General features: G+C 50.4%; 1 long non-coding RNA gene across 2 annotated transcripts; it reads left to right on the forward strand.

Moving 5' to 3' along the window:
- The first annotated feature begins 6,749 nt into the window (after nt 1–6,749).
- LOC125127766 (uncharacterized) lies at nt 6,750–12,456 on the forward strand. 2 transcript variants are annotated; one of them, XR_007135055.1, is made up of 4 exons: nt 6,750–8,247; nt 9,543–9,714; nt 10,055–10,217; nt 11,893–12,456. It is a non-coding gene; the product is annotated as an uncharacterized LOC125127766 (long non-coding RNA). The 2 variants fall into 2 exon arrangements; XR_007135054.1 differs by lacking the exon at nt 6,750–8,247 and having other exon boundaries at nt 8,545–9,714.
- The last annotated feature ends 1,035 nt before the right edge of the window (nt 12,457–13,491 follow it).

Consider the following 13,491-nt stretch of genomic DNA (forward strand, 5'->3'; position numbering starts at 1 on the left):
GCCAAGATAGGGGTGGGAGGGTCTCTCTCAGTCCTAGGCATTATTTTGTGAGGTGTGGCTCACGGCTTGACTCGGAAGGGAGACCTCAAACACCCCAAGGATCTCTAAGTGATGGCAGAATTAGGCCAAGGGCACCTGGGGACTCTGCCATGTCCCAACAATGGTAAATTCCACCTGCCCACGTCAGTGGTTCAGAGCCAATGGGCACTATTGGAATTTCCAATATCCCAGGTCCATCACCCCTGGGGGTCCCACCCACTCAGCTATGGCTACTTGCTGGGAAGATGCCAAGAGTCCTACTTCCAGGCACCAGGGGGACAGTCACCCAGGTAGGGTTTCACTCAAAGCCCACCTGCTGCTGCACATGGACACCCACCCCACCTCTTGCTGCTGCACAGATGCAGCCCACCTCCTGCTGCTTCTGCGCAGATACAGCCCACCTCCTGCTGCTTCTGCACAAATACAGCCCACCTCCTCCTGTTGCACAGATACAGCCCACCTCCTCCTCCTGCTGCTGCACAGATTCAGCCCACCTCCTGCTGTGAGAAGCCTCTTAGTGCTCCTGGGCTCCCTGTGTCTGCTGGAGGCACCTCTTCAGGCCTCTCTGTGCCCATCATGTCAGCTGTCATCTTAGGGTGGCACCAAGGCCCCATTCTGCCTGCCTCCAGCCACACCGCCCTCCAGCCAGGAGCAGGCAGCTGGGGGCTGGCTGCTTCACACAGCTGGTGCTCAATAAATGTCTGTCTCCTTTCTCTTTAGTGGGCAACACCCTTCAGGGCTCTTTTGAGGACCGCTTCCTGCACCTGTGGGTTTTATGGGATTTGCTGCTTTGAGGTGGGTTCTTCATCTTGCTATGCCTTCCGCTAGCCTCCGCCAGGTGCATTTTGGCAGGTGATGGGCTTTTGAGAGAATATTCCAGATCTTAAAGATTATCATTCCTAACTACCCAAGAGTTGTCAAGGGAGTATAATTTTCAAGCATCGTTCTCTCTTCATTAAATTATCTAAGTATTTGAGATTAAAGGTTTAGGGGAACTTAGCCATGTATCTTTTTAAGACGCATTCTGAGATGCCTTTATGTTAGTAACATTTTTCTTGTGGTTTTTTTTTTTTTCTTTTTTAAAGGGAGATTCTCTTAGAAATACACAGTTATAACCCTTAGAAGCTGCGTGGGCTTCTCCCTGGTTACAACCCTTAGAAGCTGCATGGGCTTCTCCCTGGTTACCTGAGGGTTGTCTGGTGTCTAGTCAGGCACCCAGTGTGAAGGCACTCCACTAGTCACCTTTCAGACACAAGACCCTAAACCTGCCACCATCCCTCATCCCTTCCTGCTCCCCAGGCATTCAGGACAAGCCTCAATGCCCCCTCAGCGATCCGTCCTGTCAGCCAGGCCCTATCTTTACCACAGATCTCTCCTTCCTCCTCTTCTGTTCACCGTTTCTGCTGTGTCGTCATTTTTATCTTTTTAACTTGTGTCCCGTGTAGTAACTACATGAATAATATGCGTGAATTACCAGCAGGGGCTCTTTTAAAGTTTCATCAAAGTGGTTTCGTGCAAGGGAATCAGCAGAGCTCAGGGAGTGGCGGGGAGCAGCAGCTCCCTCAGCCCTTCCATGCTTCTCCCCGAGTCCACTCACACCAAACCCCCATTCACACCACACCCCCACTCACACTGCACCCCACTCCTCTCCCCAGGTCCACTCACATAGCACTCCCATTCACAACACACCCCCACTCACACCCCATCCCCATTCATACTGCACCCCCACTCATACCACACCCCCTCCTCTCCTAAGTCCACTCATACCAAACCCCCATTCACACCACACCCCCACTCACACCCCCATTCATACCACACCCCACTCATGCACCACACACCACTCATCCACCGCACCCCACTCACACTGCACCCCCACGCCTCAACTCCCCACAGCAAGGATTTAGCCCCGCCTGAGCCCTCCCTCCCGTCCTCTCATCTCATCGGTCCAGTAAGATCAATTATCACTAAGTAATCCAGCACCATAGCCCATGCCCCCTGAACCTGCCTTTTCTCCCCTACTAAAATGTGGGGCATATTCGTGCCTCAGCAGCATGGATTCTCTCACTTGTTTGACGTCCTGACCAGTGTCAAGTGCTCAGGTGTGTGCTGCTTAACGAGACCCTGGGTGATGATTTGTGCCCAGGAGGCACAGCACAGCCAGCTCTGGTTTGCGGCGCTGGGCTGGAGTTGCCGAGGCCTGGGGAGGTACCCACCCTCAACTGCTGTCTCTTCTGCTCTGGGGCCCTGTTCCCCTTGTCTGGGCCCCTTTTGTCCTTTTCCATCTGGAGACCTCGCTCCTGGATGGAGAAAACAAACAAAGCAAGAGCAGAGTTCTTCTGTCTCACTGTCCTCCTCTGATGACAAGCTGTGGGCCTGCGCCTTTTCCTGCCCCAGATCTGAGGAAAGCCCTCTCATGTCTGTCTTAACAGTTTCACAAGCCTCAGCTCACCACTCTAAACTTAAATCTTCCTGGCACGATTCTGACCAAATCTGGGTCACTCCACCACCCCTCTGCTCTGCAGGAAGCAGACAAGAGAGGCCACACACCTTTCAGAATCCCACAGGGACGGCAGTGTCGTGGCCAAGCTCAATTTGGTTTCGGGCCAACCGCTATTGTAGAAGCTCCAGGAGCTGGGGGGACGCCGAAGTCTGCTCCAATATGATTTCACACTGAGAGTACCCTCGCCCACAGCAGGAGCACATGCCTCTTGTTTTCCTGGAGGAGGCACAGCAGATTTCAGCAAACACAGTGAGTGGCCTTGCTCTGCAGATGCTGTTTTAATTTAAAATCTAAGTTCTACAAAAAAGACAAAAGACAAAAAAAAAATCTAAGTTCTTTGCGGGTTTGATCCCTGCCCTTGCTCAGTAGGTTAAGGATCCGGCATTGCCGTGAGCTTTGGTGTGGGTCACAGACGCGGCTCGAATCCCGAGTTGCTGTGGCATAGGCGTAGGCCGGTGGCTACAGCTCCAATTAGACCCCTAGCCTGGGAACCTCCATATGCTGTGGGAATAGCTTAAGAAAAGGCAAAAAGACGTAAATAAATAAATAAATAATCTAAGTTCTAATCTCCAAATTTCCACCACTCACTTTAATTTTTTTTAATTTAATTTTATGGCTCCACCCACAGCATATGGAACTTCCTGGGCCAGGGATTAAATCCAAGCCTCAGCTGTGACCTACACTGCAGCTGTGGCAACACTGGGTCCTGTAACCCACTGTGCCAGACTGGGGATCAAACTTGTACCTCTGCAGTGACCCAAGCTGCTGCAGTGAGATTCTTAAACCACTGCACCACAGAAGGAACTTCTCCACCACCTTTCTCACCAAAGTGGACACTCGCTGGACTTTTCAATGTCTGAGTTTAGTTGATATCAACCTGAAAGGCAAGAATAAGGACATGCTGGAAACTGACTAGCACCTTTTCTCTTGGTGATCCTTTCATTGTATGTTTTGTCCCAGAACAGCAAGAAGGAAAATCTTTGAGGCCACAGGAGAAGCCACCATGGGAAGTGATGTGGGAAGAAAAGTACCTGACAGAGCAGCTCCTCCAGGAACTTGACCACTGAAGGTCCATTGAGACCTGCTTCTCATTCAGTTTGGGATGGTTATAGGAAGGCCCAGAGCATAAGATCACTGCAAAAAAAGGCAAAACTCGGAGTTCCCACTGTGGCTCAGTGGGTTAAAGATCTGACATCACTGCTCTGGCTCTGGCTACTCCTATGGTGAGGGTTCAATCCCTGGCCCCAGGACTTCCACATGTCAAGGGCACAGCACCCTCCAAAAAATCAAATATAGGCCTGCCATATGATCCAGCAAATTAACTTTATACACCTAAAATAATTGACTGCAGGATCTCAATCTCAAAGAGTTATTTATGCACCACATTCAGAGCAGCATTATTCACAATAGCCAAAGAGTGGAAGCAATCCTGGGGTCCATCAATAGATGATGGATAAACACAGTGTGGTCCACGAGTACCATGGAATTTTTTTTTTTTTGTCTTTTGTCTTTTTTGTTGTTGTTGTTGTTGTTGTTGTTGTTGTTGTTGCTATTTCTTGGGCCGCTCCCGCGGCATATGGAGGTTCCCAGGCTAGGGGTTGAATCGGAGCTGTAGCCACTGGCCTACGCCAGAGCCACAGCAACGAGGAATCCGAGCCGCGTCTGCAACCTACACCACAGCTCATGGCAACGCCGGATCGTTAACCCACTGAGCAAGGGCAGGGACCGAACCCGCAACCTCATGGTTCCTAGTCGGATTCGTTAACCACTGCGCCACGACGGGAACTCCCACCATGGAATTTTATTCAGCCCTGATGCACCTGCAACAGCAGGAATGAACCCTGTGGACATGATGCTCAGCGAGAGAAGCTGACACAGTGTGTGCTCCCACTTAAGTGAGGTCCTAGAAGGAGTTAAATCCATCGAGACAGAGAGTAGATGGTGGGGGAGAGGCTGGGGAGCAAGTGCTTAGTGGGGACAGAGCTTCAGTTTGGGAAGATGAGAAAGGTCTGGAGATGATGGTGGTGGTGATTATTGCACAGTGATCTGAATTGAACTGTACTGTACTCATAAAAATGGTTAAATTGGTAAATTGATACTGTGTTTATTTTACCACAGTTTAAAAAATTAACGTTTCTAAGGCAGAAAGCCGTGAAGCCTGGCAGCTGACTGAGGTTTGGAGTCATCAGCTTGTTCAGAGGAGCTGATCGGCCGTCTGGAAGGTCCTCAAGGTCCGGAGCCTTAGAAACCACCTCTGCTTCCAGCCACAGCCTGGGGTGCCTGTGGGGGAAGAAGGCACTCCTTGCTGAGGCCTCCGGATTGGGCGGGCACCTGCAGAGGCTGAGGAGTTCCCAGCATTTTGCTTTCCTTGTTGTAGGAACCTGGGGGCCGTGGGGTGTCCCTGTGCTATGGAGGTGCCGGAAACCCACGTGAAAAGCAGGGGAAGGAGGACGTGAGACAAGAGCCCGATCACAGTCTTGGAGTCACGATGCCCTGAAAGCGCCCAGGAGACGCTGTGAAAGCAGCACATGGGGCCCAAAGTGGGGCGGGATGGGAGGCCCATGGTGGCCGGTGAAAAGCTGAGGATCTCACACGGGGCAAGGGGTGAGGCCGCCAGATGCCCTGAGGACTTAATCCAGCTGGTCCTGCAGGATCACAGTCTCTGCAGCCCCATGGAGACGGTGGGGGGCAGGCCCTGCTGTGGGAGACACCCAGCTGCTTCCAAAGATAGCTCTGAAAGTGGCATCTGGGGCCACCTCTTTCCATCCCCCAGAGATCAGAAGTGGCCTCATGACTTGCTTTCAGCAGCAGAAAACAGAGAGAATGACACAGTGCCAGTTCTGGTGTGCAATTTAAATAGTTCTAGTAACTACATTCATAAAAGTAAAAAGAAGCTGGTAAGATTAATTTTTAGCATATTTTATGTAATCCAGCATATCCAAGTATTATCATTTCAACGTGTACTCAATATTTTGTAGTTTTAGTGAGACATATTACATCCTTCTTTCTCCTGCCCAGACTCTGAAATCCAGAGTCAGGATTGCTCCGTCAGGACTGCCCACACTTTCAGGGCTCAGGGGCCACGTGTAGCTCGTGGCTGCCACATTGGACAGTGTGGCCACGGAATCCAAGGGTTCTGGGTACTGTTTACAGTAAGACATCCAGCCTGGTGTCCTCCTGGAGATTTCGTGAATGACTTAGATCCTTTCCATAGATTTCTGTTCTAGTTAAATCACCCAGAGTGAGTTTCTATTGTCACAACTGAGAATCCTGCCTGGTGTACCCCCTCCGACTGCTTTAATGATTTTTTTCTGAATGTAGGAACAAGATAACATACACATACCATTTTCTGAGCTTCTTGATATCGGAAGTTTTCCCAGTGTTAACATGAAAAATACATCATCCTTTGTAAAGCTTTTATAACGTTCCCTTCATAGACACTTAAGGAAAAAACCGTAGAACATGCTCCAAAATAGTTCTTTCAAGCTTGGTCATTCTTTCCAGAAAATGGAACCTTGTCATAATGGCCAACACTACGCAAACGAGGGGCTGATGACAGGCTCAGAAGAGGCAGGAGCCTTCAGGCCATCTCCATCCATCTTTCCCGCTTCTCCTGTTTCTTCCATCACTTCCACTCCACTGCTTCTTCTTGGTCTATTAACAGACTTCTATTTCTTTCTTATGGAGGTGTAATTGACATACAACATATTCCTTTCAGGTGTACTATGTAATGATATTTAGACACATTTGAAGTGATCGCCGCCATAAGTCTAGGCAACATCTGTCTCCATGCAGTTACATAAGTTTTCTTGGATGAGAACCTTTAAGATCTACTCTCCTTGCAACTTTTAAATATACAGTATAGTGGTATTATTATTGGCTGCACTCGCAGCACAAGGAAGTTCCTGGGCCAGGGATTGAATCGACATTGCAGCTACGGCAGCACCTCATCCTTAACCCACTGCACCACAAGGGAATTTCTCCAACACAGTATCATTGCCTATAGTCGCCATGCTGTACATGACACCTCTGACATACATTTTATAACTGGAAATTTGTATCTTTTGACCCCCATCACTCATTTCACCTGCCCTTCACTCCCCTCTGGTTGCCTTTGGCAGCCACCAGTCTCTTCTCTGTATCTAGGAGCTTTTTTTTTTTTTTTTTTTTAAGATTCCACACATAAGCAAAATCATATGGTATTTGCCTTTTTGTGTCTGACTTATCTCACTTAACAGAGCATCCTCTAGATCCATATACGTTGTCACAAACTTCCTTCTTTTAGTGGCTAACACTCCATTTTATACATACCTACCATATTTTCTTTATCCATTCATCCATCACTGGACACCTAGGTTGTCATGTCTCGACTACTGTAAATAGTGCTGCAGTGAACATGGGGGTGCAAGCATCTTTTTGGGATACTGTTTTTGTTTTCCTCAGATAAATACCCAGTGTGGGTCTGCTGAGTCATAGGGTAGTCCTGTTTTTAACTTTTTTGAAAACCCTCCCTACTGTTTCCCACAGGTGCTGCACCAGTTTACATTTCCACCAACAGTGCATGAAGTTCCCTTTTCTCCACGTCCTCACCAATCCTTGTTATGTCTTGTCTATTTGATGAGGGCCATTAGACAGGTGTGAGGTGATACCTCATTGTGGTTTTCATTTGCGTTTCCCTGATGATTAGGTCCTGTGCTGTGGAACATCTTTTCATATGCCTTCCGTATGTCTTTAGAAAATGCTTATTCAGATCCTCTGCCCACTAATGTATGTTTTCTCTCTAATCACGTATGTTTCCTTTCCATTTTGCGGATGATTTTGTCTGCTGTGCAGAAGCATTTTGGTTTGATGTGGTCCCACTCGGTTATTTTTGTTTTTGCTGCCTGTTCTTTTGGTGTCCAATCCAAAAATTCATCATCAAGACTGATACCAAGTAGCTACCACCTGCATTTTCTCCTAGGCGTTTTCTGGTTTCATGTCTTATATTCAAGTCTTCAGTCGATTTTGATTTAATTTTTGTATGTGGTATAAGATAGTAGTCATTGGAATGTTGATAGGGAATGCCTTAAATCTATAGTTTGCTTTAGGTAGTGTGGACATTTAACTGTATTATCAGCATAGCACCCTGGAGTTACGCTTAGTTATCAGTTCGTTGTCTCTGGTTTTCACCAGTCTCTGGACTTGGAACACTGCCCAGCAGCAGGAAGAACCCAATAAATAACTGTTGGGTGAATGAATGAGCTGATGACTCAAGGAAAGAATACGGCTCCCAGAAGTAGAAATAAAGGTGTGAATTGTATTGCCAGGTGGATGATATTTACACTCTCACGGTGTTTCCAAGGCTTTTTCAGGTTTAATCCCTACTGAGCAGAGGGTGAGGCTGTGACCCCAGCTCTGCCACCAGTGTGTTGCCCCTGGGGGGCAGCCAGGCCTTCCACTTTGATGCTGCCGGTCTCTTGAAGCCTCGGCTGCTGTCACAGGTGCCGTGCCTCCTGGGGCCTGGCTGCTGAGCTGGGGGGCACCTAAGAGCCACGGCATGTGCCTGCTGCTTGCTGCAACTCCCTGTGATCTGGCACCTCGGCGAGTCCTTTGATGTTTCATTCACGAGAAGATGCGGTCCTTCCACAAGACAGGCAACTTCGTCACGCTCAAGGTGGACTTGCAAACAGCTAGAGGCAGCTGCTGACACCTCCCGACATGGCACAGAGGTCTGTCTCTTCTGCACAGGGCCCAGGATCCCAACTTCCCACCAGATCTTTGGAACCACATGCTGTCTGACCAACACGACTTTTTTTTTTTTTTTTTTTGCTTTTCAGGGTCACACCTGTGGCACATGGAAGTTCCCAGGCCAGGGGTCGAATCAGAGCTACATCTGCCTGCCTATAGCACAGCCACAGCCATGCAGGATCCAAGCCTCATCTTCAACCTACACCAAAGCCCATGGCAACGTGGAATCCTTAACCAAATGAACAAGTCCAGGGATCAAACCTGCGTCCCCATGGATACTAGTTGGGTTCTTAACCCACTGAGCCACAATGGGAACTCCTCATCATGATTTTTAAACAACCACAACCTCCACCCCAGGCCTCCTCTTTCCGAGGACCACCTGTCTCTGACCTTTACCTGTCCCCCACCTCCAGCAGGTCCCTGACACTTGGGGCTGCAGTGATACAGCTGGGTGAGCTGGCAGGGGAGGGCCGCAGGGCTCGCAACATCCTTCCATAAACATGAAAACAATGAAAAAAAGCTTGGGATCAACTTTGCTGGAGCTCCAGAAGATAGTCAGAGGTCTACAGGAAGCAAGTGAATGCTAGATGGAGAAAGGGTGATTTAGATCATGTGAGGAGCCCCTAGATCAGGAGCTGGATGTGGAGACTTGCCAGACTCACAGGATGGGGGACAGACTCCCACCAACCAACCAGGACAGTCAGCTCCCAGCTTTGCAGCTGTGTCGGAAGTGAGGGAACCGCCTCTGCTCCTGAGGTCCACAGTCGACTCTGCCCTCTAGGAACGAATAGTTCACGGTGAACCACCTCCCCCATCCCCCCTGCTCCCCACCTTGGGGGCCCACGCATCTCAGCTCCGTCTTTGAATCTAAGTTTTAGATGTTACATGAATCCTATCAGATTCCATTTTATTTGCTTAAGCCCCAAGGCGCCTTTCAAGTCTTTTGAAATTTTGCTTTATATCCCGCTCATAAGCTATCCCTCCCAGATCTGTTTTCTGTAATTTCTAAGACATCCTGTCTACGTCTTCCCTAAAATGATTGATTAAAAAACATGAAACAGAACTGGATCAATACAGAGTCTCCACTAGAGCAACCCTGGTTCTGTGGATACATGCATCCATCAAACGTCTTCCAGCCTGGAAGACTGTGCTCAGAAAAGAAAATGGGCTTATTTTGGCTTGACTTATCTGTTCAAAAAGCTACTCCAGAATTCTGCTGAAAATCAGCTCACTCGAGAGGGCATAGCTTTTATGATTTCTGTCTTCCTGAATTTAGGAAACTGAGCCAGCGCTGTTTCTCTCCAGCCCCTGCTGTCTCTCCCAAGCACCACCTGCTTGTGCGAAGAGCTCCATCTGCAGGCTGAGGCATCTGCAGGCTGAGGCAGGATGGACTCCAGCTGCGGTGCTGAGTGAATGGGCTATTCCCCAGCAGTGAGAGATCATAGGAGGTAGGGTTCCCAGCTGGAGACACAAGGGCCATCAAGTCACTGTCCTGGGCAGAGGAAGGGGGAAAAAGTGGGGATGCAACCCTCAGCCCTTCTCCTTCGGGGTCCCGGTCATGCCTAACCATCACTCACTACCTCCCCATGCCTTTTTCCAGTTTAAAGAGTTTCCTAACACATGCTCTGTATTTTCATGTGCCCATACTCTGCCACTTACCAGCTCTCAGTCCCTCCAAGCTTCTATTTCTGTATTAGTACCTATGTTATGAATTACCATAAGATTAAACGATATAATGCTTGTAAGCACAGTGCTTGGCACCTAGAACACATGTTTCTCTTCTCTTAGGAGCCCAGTGGAAACCAACCCAACCAGCAGAAATGGATATGTGATGGCTGGAGCTGAGGCAGCTGTTCTGTAGCCAAGCAGCAATGGGCATAGTATGAGACTAAAGGAACTGCCATTACCATTTATCACTGAACCCCTGAAACAAAGCTTCCGCTTATACTTGGTGAGAGAAGAATTCTATTTGTTAAAGGCTCTAGGCTAGTTTTTCAGTTACCCCTTTTAGCCAGCCAGCCTAACTCAAGCCACTAACTAGATTTGACCATCATAACTTGAGATGGAGAATCAGAAGTTTGTAAGGCATAAAGTCAGGTCTGCACTGCATGTGGGGGCACATGCCGGCAGAACAGTCACACTGTTCACCAGCCAACTCCCCACCACCTTGTTGGGTAGGAAGGCTGGGGTCCTCCCTGTGCACATGGAAGTGTTCATGGACGGGCAGGCACAACAGGGCCTTGACCACACTTCCCTCCCAGGAAGCTGAAGGAGAGGCCACAGTACAGCCTGCTGTCTGCTGTTACGAGACCAGGGCACAAGGCGTGGGGCTGTGGCTGAGGGGGAGACCGGAAGCCCCTAAAGGCTCGACCTGTAATTGGAAGCAGGATCAAAAGCTGGGGAGTGGGTGGCTAGCTCCTCCCTGCCCCCAGCTCCCTGGGCCGTACAAGCCCAGCTGGAAAACCTCCAAATCTCAGGCACAGGCGGGGGATGAGGCAGCCCTGGGGGCAGGGCTGACGGTGCTCCGGTGGCATGGGGGTGGGGGGCAGCACCCAGCAGGTGGAAAGGAAGGGACTGCACAGGAGGAGGGGTGGGGCAGCGTGGGTGGCAGGATGGGGAGACTCTCTCTGCCCAGGTGGTCGCCCCCAGGCCCACAAACGCAAGAGGCTGCCAGCACCCTCCCCCACAGCATCCCAGCCCCATCCAGAGGCTTCCAGCTAGGCTGAGGGGTTGCTGAACAGGGAGCAGGGCCCTGAGCCCAGTCATGGGGAGGGGACGGTGCTAGCAGGGGCATGGAGGCTGCCCAGGGCAGGGTCCCGCCTTCTCCTGCCTACTGGTGTCCTCTGTACATGGGTCCTCTGTACAGCTGCCCCGCTGAGCAGGGTGACGGGAAAGCCATGGGGGTGCCTGGTGTGGAAGCCTTCTGCTTTGATGTGGGTGGTGGTTACCTGGGCACAGACTCTCCGGAAAACTCACTGAGTGTATGTCAAGGTTGTGCCCTTGCTGCGTGTGCAAATGAGAACAGCCCCAGCGGTGTGCGGGAGAGGCTGCCACCAGCATGTCTGTTTAAGGGGCTGGGGCCAGTTCGCCTGCCTGTCCCCTCATCGGTGTGGTTACGGGGAGGCCTCGGTGCCGAGGGGAGAGTATATGCCACTCACACCTCAGAGGAGAGGAAGCCATGGCTGGGGGGAAGGGCTGAAGTCCATTTTCCATCCTGGTCACTTTTCCCAAAGGGTCTGCATGGCGGCATTGGGGGGGGTGGGTGGGGAGGGCATCGGATCCAGAGTCAGGACCCTGAGGGGAGACAGCCGGGCTGGGCTTCTGGGGTCCCACCAAGGAGGGGGCCACCAGGGACAGCAGACAAGGCTTGGGATGTATGAGCACTCCAGTCTGAGATGCCTGTTTGAATCAACCGCAGGGAGACAGGCAGTGCTCCCCAGACATTAACCTGTGGGATGGGGGCAGGGGCGGGGATCAGCCACATGTAGAGAGTGCGGATTCATCACTTTCTAAAACCCAAATCGTACCCTCTCCACCTAATGGGGGTTGTATCCTTAGTAGAAAATTGATACTATCCAAAGTCACTGTGAATTAAGGGACTTAAACAATTATCTTACATTTATCAGCCGTGACAACGTGCACCTGTGCTTGAAAATTGTGTAAATGTCTGAGCTGAAGGGTTTCATCCACATCCAGGGCCACGCCCTGCCCACCAAGTCCAGAGGCTGAGGCCGAGAGGGGACCCCAAGGCCACCAGGAGACACGGATTCACACTCACTGGTGGCTGATTTAGGAAGGTGAACTATTCTGAGTGCCAGATGTTTCCAGGGAAAATGCAAAATGACAGCACCTGGACAGACAGCTCGGCTGTATTGTATCCTCTTGCACATGCATCTGACCTGTGAGCCAGCCATTCTGCTCCCTTTTATCCAACAGAAATGCAACATCTGTCCCCTCAAATTCTAATAAAGTTCATAGCAGCTTTGTTCATAATTAGCAAAAAGCTGGAAATATCCCAAAAGTGAATGGACAAATGGGGGTACGTAGCTGCACCAGAGAACACTACTTGGCAATACAAAGAACTGTGGAAATACAAAATCCCTCCAGGATGCCCACATGTATATGACATTCTAGAATAAGTCCAATTGGGTTCCAGTGATAGAAGCATGAGCTTGGGGTCTGAGGGGGGTTGGGGGGGGCAGGAACTCCTGATGGGAGTGGAGGCTACACAGTGTTGTATATTTATCTGGTCTCATCCAACAGAACTCTTAGGATCTGTGTATTTTATTTTATGCAAATTGTACTTCAATTAAGAAAAGAAAGGTGGGAAGGAGGCCGGGCCTAGGGAAACCTGCCTTGGAGCCCAGTACCCCAGGAGGGAGGGATGGCACCTTCCTCCTTTTGAAGTTTGATAACAGGTTGGCTCAATTAAGAGCAGAGGCAGGAAGAGGCAGAGGACCAGGGAGGTCTGGTGCTGAGGGAAGGGGCATCTGCCTGGTGATACTGGCAGGACCCAAGACATGCATGGCTGAGGGGCCTACTCGGGGTGCAGCACTTAGGCTTGCCCCCCAGCATGAGCATAAAGGGGGTCTACCAGGCAGGGAGTGCTGGGACTCCCGCTGGAGAGGACCTGGAACCTGGAGAAGAGGGGTTCCGGACACACCCATGGGGCAGAGCCTCCCAGGTGCCTGTCAGAGGGCTGCCCTGAAAGAGTGGGGTGGGTTTGTGCAACCAGGAGTCAGTGGGATCGTGTCGGTCTCGTGACAGCCGTGAGCCACACGCCCGTGCTTTCCACATGGATTCTTCCATCAACGCTTACTTATTATTCATTTAATCACTCTTGAAAAGGATTGAGATCTATTACGTGTCGGACACTGGGATCCAGCAGTAAACAAAATGGATGAGTTTTTGCACTTGTGATGGGAGAAAAATATCCAAATAGTCAGGTGGAGAAAAATAAAGCAAGAAGAGATGATTTCGGGGCTGGAGAGGGGTTTCTGCACAAGGGAGGTGGGCGAGGGGACAGGAAAGCGGCATTGCCGGGCATGGGGCCAGGTCGAGGGTTGAGGGTGGAGGTTCTGAGCCCAGGACTGACAGAGGCGGAGGTGGATCTGTCAGGCCCACCTGCACCTGTTGGGACACAGACAACAGGGCCTCCCAGCCTCCAGGAATATTAACTGGCCACCCGCCTACTCCAGAAGATCCATGAGAACTGCAATGTCCTC

Source organism: Phacochoerus africanus, chromosome 5, assembly GCF_016906955.1.
Source record: "Phacochoerus africanus isolate WHEZ1 chromosome 5, ROS_Pafr_v1, whole genome shotgun sequence".
Classification (NCBI taxonomy): Eukaryota; Metazoa; Chordata; class Mammalia; order Artiodactyla; family Suidae; genus Phacochoerus; species Phacochoerus africanus.